This window comes from Eumetopias jubatus, unplaced genomic scaffold (assembly GCF_037043125.1).
Source record: "Eumetopias jubatus isolate StellerSeaLion01/CBP00866 unplaced genomic scaffold, mEumJub1_p1.0 scaffold_3, whole genome shotgun sequence".
Taxonomy (NCBI): Eukaryota; Metazoa; Chordata; class Mammalia; order Carnivora; family Otariidae; genus Eumetopias; species Eumetopias jubatus.
In genome coordinates this window covers 97,637,121-97,655,739 of record NW_028274809.1, presented here as the reverse complement: position 1 = coordinate 97,655,739, position 18,619 = coordinate 97,637,121, and positions in this window count along the sequence as shown.

The following is an 18,619-nucleotide window of genomic DNA, read 5'->3' as shown; positions in this document are numbered from 1 at the left end:
TCAGGTACTAAATCAAAATGAAACAGTTATATAAAATTCTGTCTAGAGAATTCACTCATATCACATAAACATTTCCGATTTTAAATGTTATAAGTGGTATAAGTTCCCTTTGTACAAAAAGTTCTGAACAAAACAATCTCTGGAAGGTTTCCAAAGAAACTAAAGACATATGGAAAAAAATACACTAACATAACATGGCTGGTTACAGTGCAGGAAAAAAAAAATCCTCAAGACTAAATGCAATAAACAGTAATTGTGAAGTGTGTGGCATGCAAGTCTTCTGGAGTTCTTATCTTAGGGAAAGCGGGCCCCTTTACAGTGTGGGCTTCCTTCTCTTTGAAACACTATGGTGCCTATAGAGAGAAGTAGATTCCCATTCTCAAGTCTGGATGCAGAAATAGAGAAGAAGCAGCTTGAGCAACCTCCACAAAGTTCGTACCTAAGTCCATTTAGCTCTAGTCTCCAGGATCTGTAATAAGACTTTTACTACCTCAAAACAAAAACAAAACCAAAAACAAAAACAAATAAATTATAACTGGGAACAATGAAATAGCTTCCTCTTAGTCAAGATAATAATGGTTTTAAAAATTATTTGTGTCAAACAGTGAAAACTTTTTTAAAAAAACTATCAGAAGTTTATTTTATTCGCAATACTTACTATTCATATGAAGGGATTCTATTCTATAAAAAGAATGTCACTTTAATAGACTTTCAGTTCATCTCTTATTTTTAGGTTTTAGGTTAATATTGATCTAATTCTTTTCAAAAATGTTAGGATAAGGCAACTCTCTGACTCCCTAAAAATAAAAGGTGCCTGGGATCAGGGTCAAGGATAGTAAGATAAAAATTGTGTGTTATCTAAATTACTTTGGGCATTTGAGAGCACACAAAATGTTGTTCCTGAAGTACCTCTTGGATATTGTTAACAGAAAAAACATATATTTATTTGTGTTTTGATGTCCACTTTTTAATGGAACATGGATTTATTTTAAGAAGTGACTTTAAGCAAAAGATGTTTATAAATCCCCCTGTCCCACCCCACATACATAAAACCTGGCAAAGGACAGCAAAGCAAAGAGAAGAGAGACTCCAGAGCGATTAGGTCAGAGAGGCTGGGGGCTCAGGCATCAACTCAGCTACATGGAAATCAATCAATAGAAGCTTGGTAGTCTGAGTAAAGTATATGTGAAGAATCAGACTGAAGCCAGAACCAACCCATTCAATACCAACTGGTCAACATGAATATGGGCACTGACAGGTTTTTACTGGATCTGATATCATGTAGCTAATATTTTAAAATATCTTTAAGGTCATTCATTAGTAGGTGTTTGTGCTCTAAAAACTTTCAGATCTTTGAAGTCATGTCCTCTTTACACACAAACCTTCTCAATGCTCCTCAAACCAAATGGACCTCTGATAACACAAGATTTCTATAAGTTATTGTGGCATGATATTTATCATACTGACTTCAATTTCTTCAATTTCACATCAGGTTTCTCTTTGATGAAAAATCCTAGTGGTATCCATGTGATCCCATATATTTGGATGTCAAAAATTTGGAATGTCAAATAATGTTCCCTTATTTACAGTCCTTGGGGCATTCTATTTGTCTTTTACATCTTCTGACACTCCCTTATTGTTATTTATCTCCTCAAGGGCCTACAATTCTTATTAGAACTGATTTTTTGGCTGGACTTGGTTTATTTACTCTTTAAGTACTGTGTGCCCTGGATTGTGAAAGTATCCCTATATAATAGTTTTAAATTTGCTTTGTTAGAACCCTAAGTGTTTCATGAATCTTGGATCCATATCTATTATGTTCTTGGCTTTTGCTAATGTAAATTAAATCCAACCCTATTATCATGCATAGTACCAGACATTTCAATTTTTTGTGGGAAAATTTCTTCTCCACAAACAATGAGATGGATAGATAGAGGGCTTGTTTCTTTGTCTTTTTCTATATGTTGGCCAAGTTCTTCTAGGGTCTATTTTATGGACTTGGGCTATTCTTGAAAGATCCCAAGTTGAGGCCAGCTTCCTACCTCACTTGGGTGCAGGACCTGTATCTTGAGCCCTTTTGCTTTTTAATATTTTAGACAAAGAAGACTGTTTCTCAGGTCTGATACTTTCTGGCAGCATAAGTGAAGCTAACTACCTTGACACTGACTTTATAACAACAGCTATCAATTTTCTTCTCATTGTCTTTAAACTCTTTCAGATGTTGTTGTTGTCATTATTATTATACTACTATAATAATTAATGTTAGTGGATACATGCAAAGTTGGTTTGCTCTGTTACCTGAGCCACGGTTCACTGTTCTTTCCCTAACTATAGCATTGACCTACCATTTATTTGGTATATTTTAGCTAGTGAAACCAGTGCCTTTACATAAAGGTATGATTATTGTAGCAGGTCCATTAAGAGATAACTTTTATGAAGATGAACTTTTACCAAGACTATTAAAATCACACAATGTAAATAAAGGAGGTAGCTGCTATTTCACTTTGGCAAAAGGCTGTCCCTGGATACACTCACATAATACCTATTTTCTACAGATGAACTGCTTCTTTGCTCATTCATTTATTAGCACAATCATTCTGGAAATATTTATCCATACCCTCAATTGTGTTAGGCACTAGTGTGGGGGTTGGAAGTACAGAAACAAAAGTGTGTCCCTATTCTTAAGGAACTCACAAGCCAAATGGCTGTAGAGTCAATGATCAAAGTCCACAGTTAATGCACTGGGAGGAAGGAGATGGAAGTGCTCCAGAAAGTCAGACATCATCCAAGCATTTGAACTGAAAGTATATAACCAGGATGGGGTTGACCAGGGTTCGGATGTGGGAAATACAGAGGTGGACAGTCCGGGTGTGAAACTGTGAAGGAATCTGTAGATAACATAGCTGTTAGAAATGGGCATGCAAAGAACAGAGTTTGAGGCAAGGCTCAGCAAGATACTGAAGGTACTAAAAAAAACTAGGGACTACACCATACTAAGGTTCAGAAAGCAAAGAGGGGTAGGCTATGCTAATGAAAAAAAAAATTAAGGAGGGAATTGTACAATCAGACTTTGTGTTTTAGAAAGACGTTTTGGCTCCTATGAGTCAGACCCAAATATCCAACCATATGAACGTGTGTTATCAGTCCTTTTCCACATCTTGACACCCATTAATAACAATTTGAAAACAACTTAGCCAGAAGTCACTAGGGTAGTCAATAGAGATGTTTTTTTTTCTCCCTCATGTTCCTATGGACAGCTCTGAAATTGTAGTCTACTGAGAGAGAATGTGGAGCTTGATGAAATCAGGAAGTATTCATGAGGTCTCAGTTACAGTCAGGTTCATGCCAGTGCAGAGATGGATCCAGAAGACTTTGGCCATCTTTAATCCTCATCTTAAAATAGAAAAATTGGAATGTGAGTGTGGAGCTTATATTTAGGAAACAATACAAGTTCACTTTACCTATTTGAGTCTAAATCATGGGGAAGAAGGATAGGACAGGGGTACAGTAAGACTTCCTATAAGTTATTCTGCCATGGACTTTTTAGACCTATTTTTGCAACTGTGAAATGAATTTTTTGTTTCTTATAGACCCATATTTCAGAAACTTTGTAATTAAACAGATCCTTACAGCCTTCCTCTGAGGTATTTGCTGAGTAGTCGATCAGCAATTTATATTCATGAAAACAACCTGAATGTCATGGGTTGGTATTTTGATTTCTCAATATAATATGTCATAGAGATGAGACAGCATTAGAGAAACTAGGTTCTTAACCAGCCTCCATTCAAGGTAAACATATACTATTAAGAATTTTTTCAAAATAATGATGGATTTTTATTAATACATCATCAGAAGCACTTCTGTTTATATTACACTGAAATTGTTAGTACAACACTGGGCTGTACAGCCCCCAGCTTAGTTCTGTTAGCACAGCCAGTTCCTGAAGTTTGGCCTCAGTGAGATCTCATATATAAAAATATATTTGTGTGAGAAAGAAATATCTGCAGTGAGTCAGAAGAAGATGTCCTAATAAAAAAAAAAGCAGTTTTCTCTCTAGGCTCCTCATGGTCTATTCTTCAAAGTCTCAGCTAGGGAAATAAATAGGTTCAGAAGGAGTTTGCCTCTTCAAACACCTTCCACAATTGTACATTAGCCCTGCCACAAGAGAGATTGAGAAAAAAAGAAAGGAAACATGTTTCCCGAAAAAGTGTCCTTTTAGAAGTGATTGGCAATATTCCGATGGCTAGATTTTTCACACCTGTTGACAACCCAAAGCTATTTCTTCACACCTTTTGCGGATGTCAACCTGCAAAGCTGCTGCAATTCATTTTGTGGTTCACATACCACCCAGCTGAGTGAGGCAACACTTTGGGGGAACCCACTGATGTGGAAGTTGCTGAGAAACAACAAAAATGCTGTTAAAAATTGCTTAGATTTCAGACCAGTTCTTGGTGGCCCTTTCTGCCTCACAGAGATATATTGGGTTGGATTAGTGATTCCTGTAGGAATCTTATTCTGGGAACTGTAAGAATTCTAAGGAAGCCTCAACTCTCTCTGATTTTATTTTAAATTAATAAACTTTATTTTTTAGAGTGGATTTAGTTTCACAGCAAACTTAAGTAGAAGACACAGGCAGTTCCTATATCCTCCCCATGCCCACATATGCACATTATTGAGTTACTATGCAGTGTTTATTAATCATCTCGTATCTGTTATTCTTGTTTTCCTTATGAGACTTGAGACTACCCTCATTAGGAAGATTATGTCTTGGCCTCTCAGCATCCCATATCTGGGAGAAGTCTGACATCCTTTGGTTGACTGATCCAGATGCCAGGGCCTGTAGGATGCTGAGATGATGTCATGTAAAGATGCCTTGTCACATGAAGGAGCTTGATATGGTGTGAATAACATTGACTTTGAAATCAGACATACCCAAATGTGAATCCTGCCCCTTTAATTTATTAACAACAAAATGTACTCTTTAGAGTTTCTTTTTGATTCTCATAGAAAGTAAGTAAAATATCACTGCATTGTACAAATGTTGTAAGAGCATGTGTCTACTGAGAATGTGTGTGCAATACATCCAGCACAGACTTTGGTAAGTAACTTAGTGCACATTATCTTCCTCCTATTATTCCCTCCCAACCCTCACTCTATTCGAGATTAATTTTACAGCAATTCTTCCCTGGAATTCATATACTTTTATCTTGCCTCAGTATTCAATTTAAATGTGTAAATCTATAAATTGATAACATTTATCACTAAACCTAGGGGGAAAAAGAGGAAGATTGATAAAGGAGGATCATAGAGTAAGTAGAAATAATATTATCTTAATTTCAGGGATTGAGAAATGTTCTTGGACACTCCCAAAGGCAGTTTTTAGGAGAATCATGTAGACCTCGTTAGTTTCATTACATTTCAACTTGTGTACTTGAACACTGGAGACTTTGACATGATTATGCAAATATATGCAAATGTAGTTATTCCTGTAGTCACAAGCACCTTGTAATACCCCTCTAGCCTAGACTCAGTTGTCAAAAGTATCTTCAGTTTTCAGGTTATTTGTTTAAATGGGAAAAGTAGGAAGGGGGAGATCTGGCCTCTCATTTTGGCTCCTGTGTAACCCATTATCTAATCTTGGGCAAGGTATTCAGCCTTTGAGGGAGCTTTATCTTTTGAGTATTAGTAAACATGCTGCCTCTTTCACAGGGTTGTTCCAAGAATCAGGTGTAAAGCATACAAACACTGCACAAAGATTATTATGCACAGTATACCAGGGGTAGTGGGCAACTGCCTGCTTTAGGTTGCAGGAATGAGCCCAATCTAAGAGTGAAGGAAAAATAAAATAGAGAAGAAATAGAGGACAAAAGGGAGTGAATAGGGAATCAAAGCAATAGCCACTCCAATAAGAAGCCCAACAGAAATGATTTTAGAGAACACACAGTGTAAACTAATCCCAATTAGATCACAGTGGCTGAACAGTATTGTTTATACCAAAGACATATTTTACCCTGGTTTTTGATGAAAAGGAGATTGGGTAGTTTCATTGCGAAATTAGGTTTGCTTTTAAGAACAATAAATTTATGAAAGAGGCTACAAACATGTCTTGGGAAGCCAGACACTGTAATGGTGGCTGATTAAATACACTCAGTGACTTACCATTGGAGACGATCTCCCTCAGTAGGGAAAGGAATAATGCCACAGGAAAGACACTGAGGAGGCAGAAAGGATTGACGGGACCGGAATGATAAATGGGAAAGGAGGTTATATTACTTTTGAGAGCTATAAAAACTGAGATTACAATAGCTGAAGAAAAGCCATTGAAGAGCAGAGATATGATTGAAGCTTTTAAGATGTTAAAAAGGATAGTAAAGGTCAACATAGATAAGCTTTACCAACAATAATGACAAACACTGAAATTTAAGGACACATTCTAAAAATAAGCAGTGGATAGAAGAAGATTACTTTTTTTGTTGTTCAGGGAACCCTGGCATATTCTGTCCACTCCTAAATTATCTTTATTTTGTTGAACAATCAGAGCACAGGAAGGCATGGAGTCAAAAACATTATGCATCATTCCAAGAAAAAGGACAAGGCTTCAAACTGGAATTAAAATAGCGATTCATAAAATATCCCTGAGGCTCCATATTTATTTTTTCAGAGGACCAATGATAAAAACATGAATAAAGTGTAGATTTATTTAAAAACCCTATGGACATTGTTTCTCCAAAAAGGTTTTGTACTGGTTTTGGCCAAGAATCACATGAGTATTACTATCCTGGGATTACTTTCAAGTTCAGAGCCATATAAGGGGATGGTGTAACTTAAAAGCACAAATACTGTGAGGGCATGTTTATGGCATGAGCCTCAAACAATTTTTTGTTTGCTTTTTTGTTTGCTTCCCATCCTAGTACAGACATTTTTCTCATCGCCCTGAGAGTGGGCAGAGTTTTCCTAAATCTACTCTTTACTGAGCTTATCACATTTTCAGGGCTCTCTGCCTTTATACCAGTGTCTCACTTCCAGTGTCTCTCCTTTTTCTTGCTCTAGGCCGACTCAGCTGTCAATGTATGCCTCAGGTTTTCAGTTGTCTCTACATTTTTTTCCCCCTCTGGGGATCTTCCTAAATTTCTAGTAGTTTAGAATTGCATTTAAAGGATGTTTGTAATATTTTATTCAGCATTTGTAGATTTTTTTTTTTTTAGCAGTCTTCCACATTGCCTGGAAAACCAAGTTATTGAACTTTTGTGAATCTTCCAGTAATAAAATAAAGAGCAAAATAAAATAATACTTTTTAAAAAATTTTTTATTGTTATGTTAATCACCATACATTACATCATTAGTTTTTGACGTAGTGTTCCATGATTCATTGTTTGGGCATAACACCCAGTGCTCCACACAGAATGTGCCCTCTTTAATACCCATCACCAGGCTAACCCATCCCCCCACCCACCTCCCCTCTAGAACCCTCAGTTTGTTTTTCAGAGTCCATCGTCTCTCATGGTTCGTTTCCCCCTCTGACTTACTCCCCTTCTTTCTTCCCCTCCTGCTATCTTCTTCTTTTTCTTTTTTCTTAACATATGTTGCATTATTTGTTTCAGAAGTACAGATCTATGATTCAACAGTCTTGAACAATTCACAGCACTCACCATAGCACATACCCTCCCCAATATCTATCACCCAACCACCCCATCCTTCCCACCCCCCACCACTCCAGCAAAACTCAGTTTGTTTCCTGAGATTAAGAATTCCTCATATCAGTGAGGTCATATGATACATGTCTTTCTCTGACTGACTTATTTCAGTCAGCCTAAGACCTTCCAGTTCCATCCACATCATTGCAAATGGCAAGATCTCATTCCTTTTGATGGCTGCATAATATTCCATTGTGTATATATACCACCAATTCTTTAGCCATTCATCTGTTGTAGGACATCTTGGCTCCTTCCACAGTTTGGCTATTGTGGACATTGCTGCTATAAACATTGGGGTGCACGTACCCCTTTGGATCCCTACATTTGTATCTTTGTGGTAAATACCCAGTAGTGCAATTGCTAGATCGTATGGTAGCTCTATTTTCAACTGTTTGAGGAACCTCCATACTGTTTTCCAGAGGGGTTGCACCAGCTTGCATTGCCACCAACAGTGTAGGAGGGTTCCCCTTTCTCCGCATCCCCGCCAACATCTGTCATTTCCTGACTTGTTAATTTTAGCCATTCTGACGGCTGTGAGGTGGTATCTCATTGAGGTTTTGATTTGGATTTCCCTGATGCTGAGTGATGTTGAGCACTTTTTCATGTGTCTGTTCGCCATTTGGATGTCTTCTTTGGAAAAATGTCTGTTCATGTCTTCTGCCCATTTCTTGATTGGATTATTTGTTCTTGGGGTGTTGAGTTTGAGAAGTTCTTTATAGATTTTGGAGACTAGCCCTTTATCTGATATGTCCTTTGCAAATATTTTCTCCCATTCTGTCGGTTGTCTTTTGGTTTTGTGGACTGTTACTTTTGCTGTGCAAAAGCTTTTTATCTTGATGAAATCCCAATAGTTCATTTTTGCCCTTGCGTCCCTTGCCTTTGGCGAAGTTTCTAGGAAGAAGTTGCTGCGGCTGAGGTCGAAGAGGTTGCAGCCTGTGTTCTCCTTTAGGATTTTGATGGACTCCTGTCTCACGTTTAGGTCTTTCAACCATTTGGAGTCTATTTTTGTGTGTGGTGTAAGGAAATGGTCCAGTTGCATTCTTCTGCATGTGGCTGTCCAATTTTCCCAACACCATTTGTTGAAGAGACTGTCTTTTTGCCATTGGACATTCTTTCCTGCTTTGTCAAAGATGAGTTGACATTAGAGTTGAGAGTCCATCTGGGCTCTCTATTCTGTTCCATTGATCTATGTGTCTGTTTTTGTGCCAGTACCATACTGTCTTGATGATGACAGCTTTGTAATAGAGCTGGAAGTCTGGAATGGTGATGCTGCCAGCTTTGCTTTTCTTTTTCAACATTCCTCTGGCTATTCGGGGTCTCTTCTGGTTCCATACAAATTTTAGGACGATTTGTTCCATTTCTTTGAAAAAAGTGGATGGTATTTTGATGGGGATTGCATTGAATGTGTAGATTGCTCTAGGTAGCACTGACATCTTCACAAAGTTTGTTCTTCCAATCCATGAGCATGGAACGTTTTTCCATTTCTTTGTGTCTTCTTCAATTTCTTTCATGAGTATTTTATAGTTTTCTGAGTACAGATCTTTTGCCTCTTTGGTTAGATTTATTCCTAGGTATCTTATGGTTTTGGGTGCAGTTGTAAATGGGATCGACTCCTTGATTTGTCTCTCTTCTGTCTTGTTGTTGGTGTATAGGAATGCCACTGATTTCTGTGCATTGATTTTATATCCTGCTACTTTACTGAATCCCTGTATGAGTTCTAGCAGTTTTGGGGTGGAGTCTTTGGGTTTTCCACATACAGTACCATATCATCTGCAAAGAGTGAGAATTTGACTTCCTCTTTGCCGATTTGGATGCCTTTGATTTCTTTTTGTGGTCTGATTGCTGTGGCTAGGACTTCTAATACTATGTTGAATAGCAGTGGTGATAGTGGACATCCCTGCCACGTTCCTGACCTTAGGGGAAAAGCTCTCAGCTTTTCCCCATTGAGAATGATATTCGCTGTAGGTTTTTCATAGATGGCTTTTATGATATTGAGGTATGTACCCTCTATCCCTATACTCTGAAGAGGTTTGACCAAGAAAGGATGCTGTACTTTGTCAAATGCTTTGTCTGCATCTATTGAGAGGATCATATGATTCTTGTTCTTTCTTTTGTTAATGTATTGTATCACGTTGATTGATTTGTGGATGTTGAACCAGGCTTGCATCCCGGGGATAAATCCCACTTGGTCATGGTGAATAATCCTTTTAATGTACTGTTGGATCCTATTGGCTAGTATTTTGGTGAGAATTTTTGCATCCATGTTCATCAAGGATATTGGTCTGTAGTTCTCCTTTTTGATGGGGCCTTTGTCTGGTTTTGGGATCAAGGTAATGGTGGCCTCATAACATGAGTTTGGAAGTTTTCCTTCCATTTCTATTTTTTGGAACAGTTTCAGGAGAATAGGTATTAATTCTTCTTTAAATGTCCGATAGAATTCCCCTGGCAACCCATCTGGTCTGGGCTTTTGTTTGTTGGGAGATTTTTGATGACTGCTTCAATTTCCTTAGTGGTTATAGGTCTGTTCAGGTTTTCTATTTCTTCCCGGTTCAATTTTGCTCGTTGAAACATCTCTAGGAATGCATCCATTTCTTCCAGGTTATCTAATTTGCTGGCATAGAGTTGCTCATAGTATGTTCTTATAATTCTTTGTATTTCTTTGGTGCTGGTTGTGATCTCTCCTCTTTCATTCATGATTTTGTTGATTTGGGTCATTTCTCTTTTCTTTTGGATCAGTCTGGCCAGGGGTTTATCAACCTTGGTAATTCTTTCAGAGAACCAGCTCCTAGGTTCGTTGATCTGTTCTACTGTTTTTTCGTTTCTATTTCATTGAAATCTGCTCTGACCTTTATTATTTCTCTTCTCCTGCTGGGTTTAGGCTTTATTTGCTGTTTTTTCTCTAGCTCCTTTAGGTGTAGGGTTAGGTTGTGTATTTGACACCTTTCTTGTTTCTTGAGAAAGGCTTGTATTGCTCTATACTTTCCTCTCAGGACTGCCGTTGCTGTATCCCAAAGATTTTGAATAGTTGTGTTTTCATTTTCATTGGTTTCCATGAATTTTTTAAATTCTTCTTTAATTTCCTGGTTGACCCATTCATTCTTTAGTAGGATGCTCCTTAGCCTCCATGTATTTGAGTTCTTTCCGAGTTTCCTCTTGTGATTGAGTTCTAGTTTCAAAGCATTGTGGTCTGAAAATAGGCAGGGAATAATCCCAGTCTGTTGGGACCAGCTGAGACCTGATTTGTGACCTAGGATGTGATCAATTCTGGAGAATGTTCCATGGGCACTGTAGAAGAATGTGTATTCCGTTGCTTTGGGATGGAATGTTCTGAATATGTCTGTGAAGTCCATTTGGTCCAGTGTGTCATTTAAAGTCTTTTTTTCCTTGTTGATCTTTTGTTTAGATGATCTGTCCATTTCAGTTAGGGGGGTTTTAAAGTCCCCCACTATTATTGTATTGTTGTCAATGTGTTTCTTCACTTTGGTTATCAACTGCCTTATAAAATTGGCTGCTCCCATGTTAGGGGCATAGATATTTACAATTGTTAGATCTTCTTGTTGGATAGACCCCTTAAGTAGGATATATGGCCTTCTTCATCTCTTATTACAGTCTTTGCTTTAAAATCTAATTTGTCTGGTATAAGGATTGCCACCCCAGCTTTCTTTTGGTGTCCATTAGCATGGTAAATGGTTTTCCACCCCCTCACTTTCAATCTGGGGGTGTCTTTGGGTCTAAAAGGAATCTCTTGCAGACAGCATATTGATGGGTCTTGTTTTTTAATCCAATCTGATAGCCTGTGTCTTTTGATTGGGGCATTTAGCCCATTTACATTCAGGGTAACTATTGAAGGGTATGAATTTAGTGCCATTGTATTGCCTGTAAGGTGACTCTTACTGTATATTGTCTGTGTTCCTTTCTGATCTATGCTGCTTTTGGGCTCTCTCTTTGCTTAAAGGACCCCTTTCAATATTTCTTAGAGGGCTGGTTTCGTGTTTGCAAATTCCTTTAGGTTTTGTTTGTCCTGGAAGCTTTTTATCTCTCCTTCAATTTTCAGTGAGAGTCTAGCTGGATATAGTATTCTTGGCCGCATATTTTTCTCGTTTAGTGCTCTGAAGATATCATGCCAGTCCTTTCTGGCCTGCCAGGTCTCTGTGGATAGGTCTGTTGCCAATCTAATACTTCTACCATTATAGGTTACATATCTCTTCTCCCGAACTGCTTTCAGGATTTTCTCTTTGTCTCTGAGATTCGTAAGTTTTACTATTAGATGTCGGGGTGTTGACCTATTTTCATTGATTTTGAGAGGGGTTCTCTCTGCCTCCTGGATTTTGATGCCTGTTTCCTTCCTCACATTAGGGAAGTTCTCTGCTATTATTTGCTCCAATATACCTTCTGCCCCTCTCTCTCTTTCTTCTTCTTCTGGGATCCCAATTATCCTAATGTTGTTCGTCTTATCGTATCGCTTTTCTCTCGAATTCTGCTCCCCTGATCCTGTAGTTGTTTCTCTCTCTTTTTCTCAGCCTCTTTATTTTCCATCATTTGGTCTTCTATATTGCTGATTCTCTCTTCTGCCTCATTTATCCTAGCAGTTAGTACCCCCATTTTTGATTGCACCTCATGAATAGCCTTTTTGATTTCGACTTGTTTAGATTTTAGTTCTTTTATTTCTCCAGAAAGGGTTTCTCTATTAACTTCCATGCTTTTTTCAAGCCCAGCTAGTATCTTTAAAGTCATGATTCTGAACTCTATGTCCATTATCCTATTAATGTCCATATTGAGTAGGTCCCTGGCTGTCGGTACTACCTCTTGTTCTTTTTGCTGAGGGGATTTTTTCATCTTGTCGTTTTGTCCAGAGGAGAATAGATGAATGAGAGAACAAAATGCTAACAGGTTAACAACATCCCCAGCAAATATACTCCATACAAATCAGAAAAGACCTGAAACCAGGGGAAAAGAAAGGGAAAGAAAAGGAAAAGAAAGAGAAAAAAAAAAAAAAACCCAGAAAGAAAAAAGATAAAAACAAAAACAGAATACAAAAAAAAAAAAAAAACAGAATATGATCAAATATGATCAGGCTAGTGCATAGATCAGTGCCACACACTAGATTTTTGGGTGTATTTTGGTCTGTTAGAAAAAAGTACCTCCTAAAATTTTAAAGGAAGAAAGACATATATGTACAAAATAAGGGTTGATACAATGGAGGGATGGAAGATGAGTGTAAAGATAAAAATTATAAAAGATTTTATAAAAGGAATTGATAAGAAGTTGTTTGAAATAAGAAAGAAGATTAAAAAAAAAAAGAAAAAAAAAGGGAGAGAATGTGATCAGGCAGGAGACTAGAACCAAGCCATACACTAGTGATTTAGGGTATATTTTGATCTGTTAGAAGAAACTGTATCTTAAAATTTTAACGAGAGAACAACATATATATATGCCAAAAATAAGGGTAACTACTATGAAGGGATAAAATATGACTCTAAAAATGAAAAATAAAAAATGTTTTTTTAAAAAAGGGATTGATAAGATGTTGGTTGTTAAAGGGAAAAATAAAAAATAAAAAAAAAACAGTTAAAAAATTAACTTTGAACAACTAATGAATCATAGTAAAAAAAGCCATGGATTCTATGTGCAATATTCCCCTAGCGCTGGAGTTCTCCCGTTCTCCTTGATCGGTAAACTTGGTCCTGGCTTGCTGGCTGTTCCTGCTGATCTTCTGGGGAAGGGGCCTGTTGCCGTGGCTCCCAAATGTCTTTGCTGGAGGCGGAATTGCCCCATCCTTGTCGGTCTGGGCTAAGCAAGCTGCTCTGGTTTGCTCTCAGGCGATTTTGTTCCCTGCAAGCTCTCCGTACAGCTTTGGGGGACCAGGGTGAAAATGGTGGCCTCCCAATCTCCGCCCGGAGGAGCTGAGAACTCGGGGCCCCGCTCCTCAGTGTGCCCCCAGAGAAAAGCAGTCACTCCCGTGTCCCTGGTCTCTGGCCGCACTCCGTGCTCACCCGGCCTGTGACCGAGCGTTTCTATCTCTGGCACCCGATCCCGTGCGGAGTCTCCAAACCCAGCAGATCCCTGCAGTGCACACCCGTGCCGCTCCTCCCAGGGGAGGAAGGGGAGTATCCCCAGCTCTGCCGCTTGTTGGGTCCCTGCTGGAGGAGCAGTGGCCCAACTGGGCCGCGTATCACTGTTGATGGCAACCCCGAGCTGAGAGCCCACTCCTTGGCTCTGTCCCTGCAGCCGGCTTCCCAGCTCTGATACCTGGGAACTCTGCTGCACTCAGGCGCCCCGGTCTTTCTGTGACCCCTAGGGTCCTGAGACCACACTGTCCCGTGAGGGTTCCACCCCCCGCTTAGCCACTGGAGCGACGTCCCTCAGCGGAGATGGCTTCTAAAAGTTCTGATTTTGTGCTCTCCGGCTCTATCACTTGCCAGAAGGGGCCGGCGGAGGCCCCCTCCCCCGCCGTCTATCCTCCGGAATATCGCCTTGGATTCACTTCTCCGCACGTCCTACCTTCCAGAGAGTGGTCGCTTTTCTGTTCAGAGAGTTGTTGCTACTCTCTTCTTCGATCTCCTGTTGAGTTCGTAGGTGTTCAGAATGGTTTAATCCCTATTCAGCTGAATTCCTGAGACCAGACGAAATCCAGGTCTCCTACTCCTCCGCCATCTTGCTCCACCGACCTAAAATTGGTACTTATACCCAATGATGTGGATTGATTAGCCATGACAGAAAATCCACAAATGTCACTGCCCCAAATATGTGTCCCTAAACATAAAAACGCATGTTCTTATGTAGTCACTTCAAAGATTTTTTTCTTGGGGAAGGGAAGAACTTTAACTGCATGTATCCCGATCTGTATGTGCTGCTTTCTTTGGAAATTACCCTACATCTTGAAGGCTCTATTTCTTCTTGTTCTGTAGGCTCACTCCCTCATCCCTCAGCTGCCTAATTCCTTAGTGATTCAGAAATTCTAATGTGGCCATTGGAATGGCCTCTTAGCATCCCTTCCATGGGGCCACTACAAGCCTGCACAACTTCACTGGCAGAGTATCACAGGCTCTATCTAGTCTAGTCTGGTCATTAATGCCTTCTGGGAAGAAAAACCAAATGACACTCACACGGAGGAAGATATAATCGTCAGAGCTAGCCCAGTTTCTCGTACTTCTGTCATCTCCACTCCTCCCAGAATAATCCTTGAAGCTCAACTTCCACCACCTTCTAGCCACTCTATTCTAGTTAGGGTGATAATGTGTCATAGTCCACCTAAGACAACCCAAGCTTTTGTATGTGATCATGACATGATTGTCAAAGAACTTCCTTCCATGCTCAAAAGTGAACTAGTAAGGCAAATAAATTATATGATCATTCTAATTCTAGTCTGGTTCATAAGCAAACCTGATAAGGAAATTTTTTAACTGTTTTCTTTTTTTCCTCATCACTGAGTCAGTCTTGGCGTGAAGCCATACTCAACTTTTAACTTGGTGTATCCCAACATGTGTGCAGGGTTTCTCTAATTCTAAGACTCCTTTATGGCCAGAGAGAACCTCAATCTCAGGCACCACAGCAATTTCCAGACTTCCTTGTAGTCCTAATTCATGGCTTCTGGTTTGCACATTCACTTCAGTTCATAGGATTAAATTCTCACTTTGATTCTTAATTTCGTGGTAGATGTGTTAACTTGTCTAACTTTCTAATTTGTCTTCAATCCTGGAGGTTGACTGTGAACCCTAGTACCTGTCTTTCTGGGAGAGACTTCATAACTTGTTGGCTCCAAATGAAAGATATCAACTCATTACCCATCCCTGGTTTTCATATTGAGCCCCCATTTGAAATAAATTACTATCATTTTCTGAACCCAATCTCCTAGAAGCAGTCATTACTAGATTATGTTCCAGTTGGTTTTGTTTAATGGAGGTCTGCTTCAGACTACAAGCTACCGCAAAACCAACCTCAACGGACGGCTTAGATTCCTTAGTCTTACTTGGTATCAATAATTTTTGGGGAAGGGAGGCTACCGAATTTAACTGGCCAATGATTCAACCTGCCAAACATAAGCTTGCCTGAATCTCAATAATATCTAGTCTGATAATAAAGCTATAAACTAATTTAAAGAAGGGGGATACAAGGAGTGTGATTTAGTTACACAATTGTTTTGATTGCTTTTCCCTTCTTGGTATGCAGCCGTATATAGCTCCAATTCAGCGTTGTTTTAAGAAATACAATATATACTTAAAATTTATTATTGACTCTCTACTGTGTGGTTCTGGTTTAGGTTCATTTTGGGATGTAGGGATAAACATGGCACATACCCTATCCATGGCAGCTTCCAGTCTGGTAGAGTCTTGTTAGTGTAATACCGTTTGCATTTGTAGGGCTGATTTTATATGCCCATGCAGCAGATGCAGATACGGATTAAAAAAACTCCATATGCCCAGGATTCTAGTCATAATTAAATGAGTCACTTATAAAGCTTAGGAAAAATCACAGGAAAATCACAAACTTGTCAAAGAAGTTGTTTAATAGTGGGACAATAAAGTTCCTCTCCCTTATGCTGATGAGTGAGGGAAAAACAACCACAGAGCATAAATAGTCTGTGACTGCTGGCATCCAACACAGTTAGAGGATGAAAAACAATAGGCAACCTCTAACTAAGCAGAGTGACAACTGTTCTTGAATAAATCTATTACGTTTAACTGAAGGTTTTGGATGATGGGATTTTAGAGGAGTCGTTGTTGTTTTCCCACTTGTTTCTCTGTTTTAAATGGTGAAATGGAAGTAAGTCTTAGGTTTGGGGGGGGTTAGAGTTTATTTCAAAATTTGAAATCTATTTAGCTAGCTTTAAAGAAGCATGATGAAAAGTGTGAATCACAGAACCAGAAAATTCTGAATTTGATTCCCAGCTCAGTGACTCAAATACAACAACTATCCAAGACCACTGGTTCAATATAATTTCTCTTGCCTTCTGTATGTATACCTCTTCTTGAGCAATGAGTTTTCTTATTCTTCCCATTTTAGTGATAGTACCACTTCCTCTCAAAAATTGTTCTTACTAATCTTCTCAGCTAGGGTAGACCAAACCAAGCCAGAACAAACCAAACCAAAAAAATTCTCTCCATCCATTCAAGCCATAACCACTCTTCAAGGGTTGGATCACAAATTATATATGCTTTATGAATGGATTTCATTAAAGCTGGTACTGGGTCCTGACTTAGAAAAACACTGGTTTGTTATTTAACAGGTTTATGTGAAGGCCTACTAAGGATTTTCATAGAAAGCAGAAATATTACTCTAATTCAACTTTACATAAACTTGGAGAAAACCACCACATTTCCTGAAATGCTATATAGACCAGCAGATCTCTCTTGCATTTTTCATGTATAAAACTGCCCAGATTCCTTTTATGGTTGTGGGTCCTGGTATGCAAAGTTACTCAAGAGTTTATTAAAGGTAATCCTCTCTGAGTCTCCTAGGTTGATTAGAATTTTTCATCTTTTCTTCTTAAATATTTGCCATAAACAAGAACTTTAAATCCTCAAAAAAATTTCCCTTTTGATCTCACGGTTAAGGGGGAGCAGAATATGTGCCCCAAACATTCCACCTGGCATGTAGATTATTTTGAGCTGAAAGAAATTAAGGCCTAAGAGACTCAGGAAGTTTTGTCATTGCTGTTGTGTTTTAACTTCTCCCTTAACTTCCTAAATGAATTTAGATAGAGGGCCTGTACCAGGAAGAGAGCTAATACTAGAGATAACTTTTTATATCAGAAAAATGTATCAACATGAGATGCAAACATTTGTTTACCAAAAACTTGCTTTTCCTGTCTTACTATGACTTGTCTTTCTCCCTTTTGAAGCCTCAGAACCCTCCCCCCTTCTCTTTAGTTCAGGATGGCATACAAGCTTTAACTGCCTGACTCTCAGGGAGCCTAAAGTCTTTGGGGTTTCTGTATGTACAAAATTATTTTTTTTCCTTCTGTTAATCTGTCTTATGTCAATTTAATTATTAGACCAACCCAAGAATCTAGAAGGGAAAAGGGAAATGTTTTCCTCCCCTACAATTGATTTTCTTTCAATCTAGGTACCAAGAGAAGAACACAAAAATGAGTAGGAAGAGAAGGGGCAGCTTTGAGAACAAAACTGCAAAAGGACAATAGAATAAAGTAGTTTGAGAAGAAAGTTCATAGGTATGACAGTTGATAGGCATAAGAATTTCCTTGAAAGACATGAAAGGAAAATCTTAGGTTAATTAACAAAAATCCCTAAGTTCACGGATTTCATTTTCATCATTGTACTGTTCTCACTCCAAATGAGAAGTAATTATTTTTCAAATGGCCTTATTATTTTTGTCTTAATACCTTTTCTTGATGATTGCTAATAGAATTTGATATACAGAGTAACTCATGGAAATATTCTATGTGTTTAGCTCAATAAAGTCACTTAAATTAATATTACCTTCTATGGGATCTGTTGTAGACTTATCTGATTATCAACCTAGAAACTCTCTAAGGTCACAAAGAAGCAATTTTCCAACTTAACTCCATCTCTCTCATGCCGTCTTTTAATAGGATATATTTAATTACCATTTATCTACATATTCCCCATGTGGCAACATAGATTATACAGTTTTGCCATCCTAGATATAATTGCTAAGATAAGGCAAGCAATGATTAAGTTGCAATAAAATGAAGTAATATCTCTGTTAATTATGATGATGATTTTCAATAGTATACTTATCAAAATTCTGTTATTAGAGTTGAGATCATTGTGGAAGCATTAACATATATATCATTACATTAAAAAACACAAAGTAGAATTCTAAAATATAGTTAACATTAACAGAATACTCTTAAAATATTTGTTAAAACATAAAACTACCTCTAAATGAAGAAACATAAGGAAAGGCCAAGAATGTATGAGATAGGGAATGGTCAACACAAG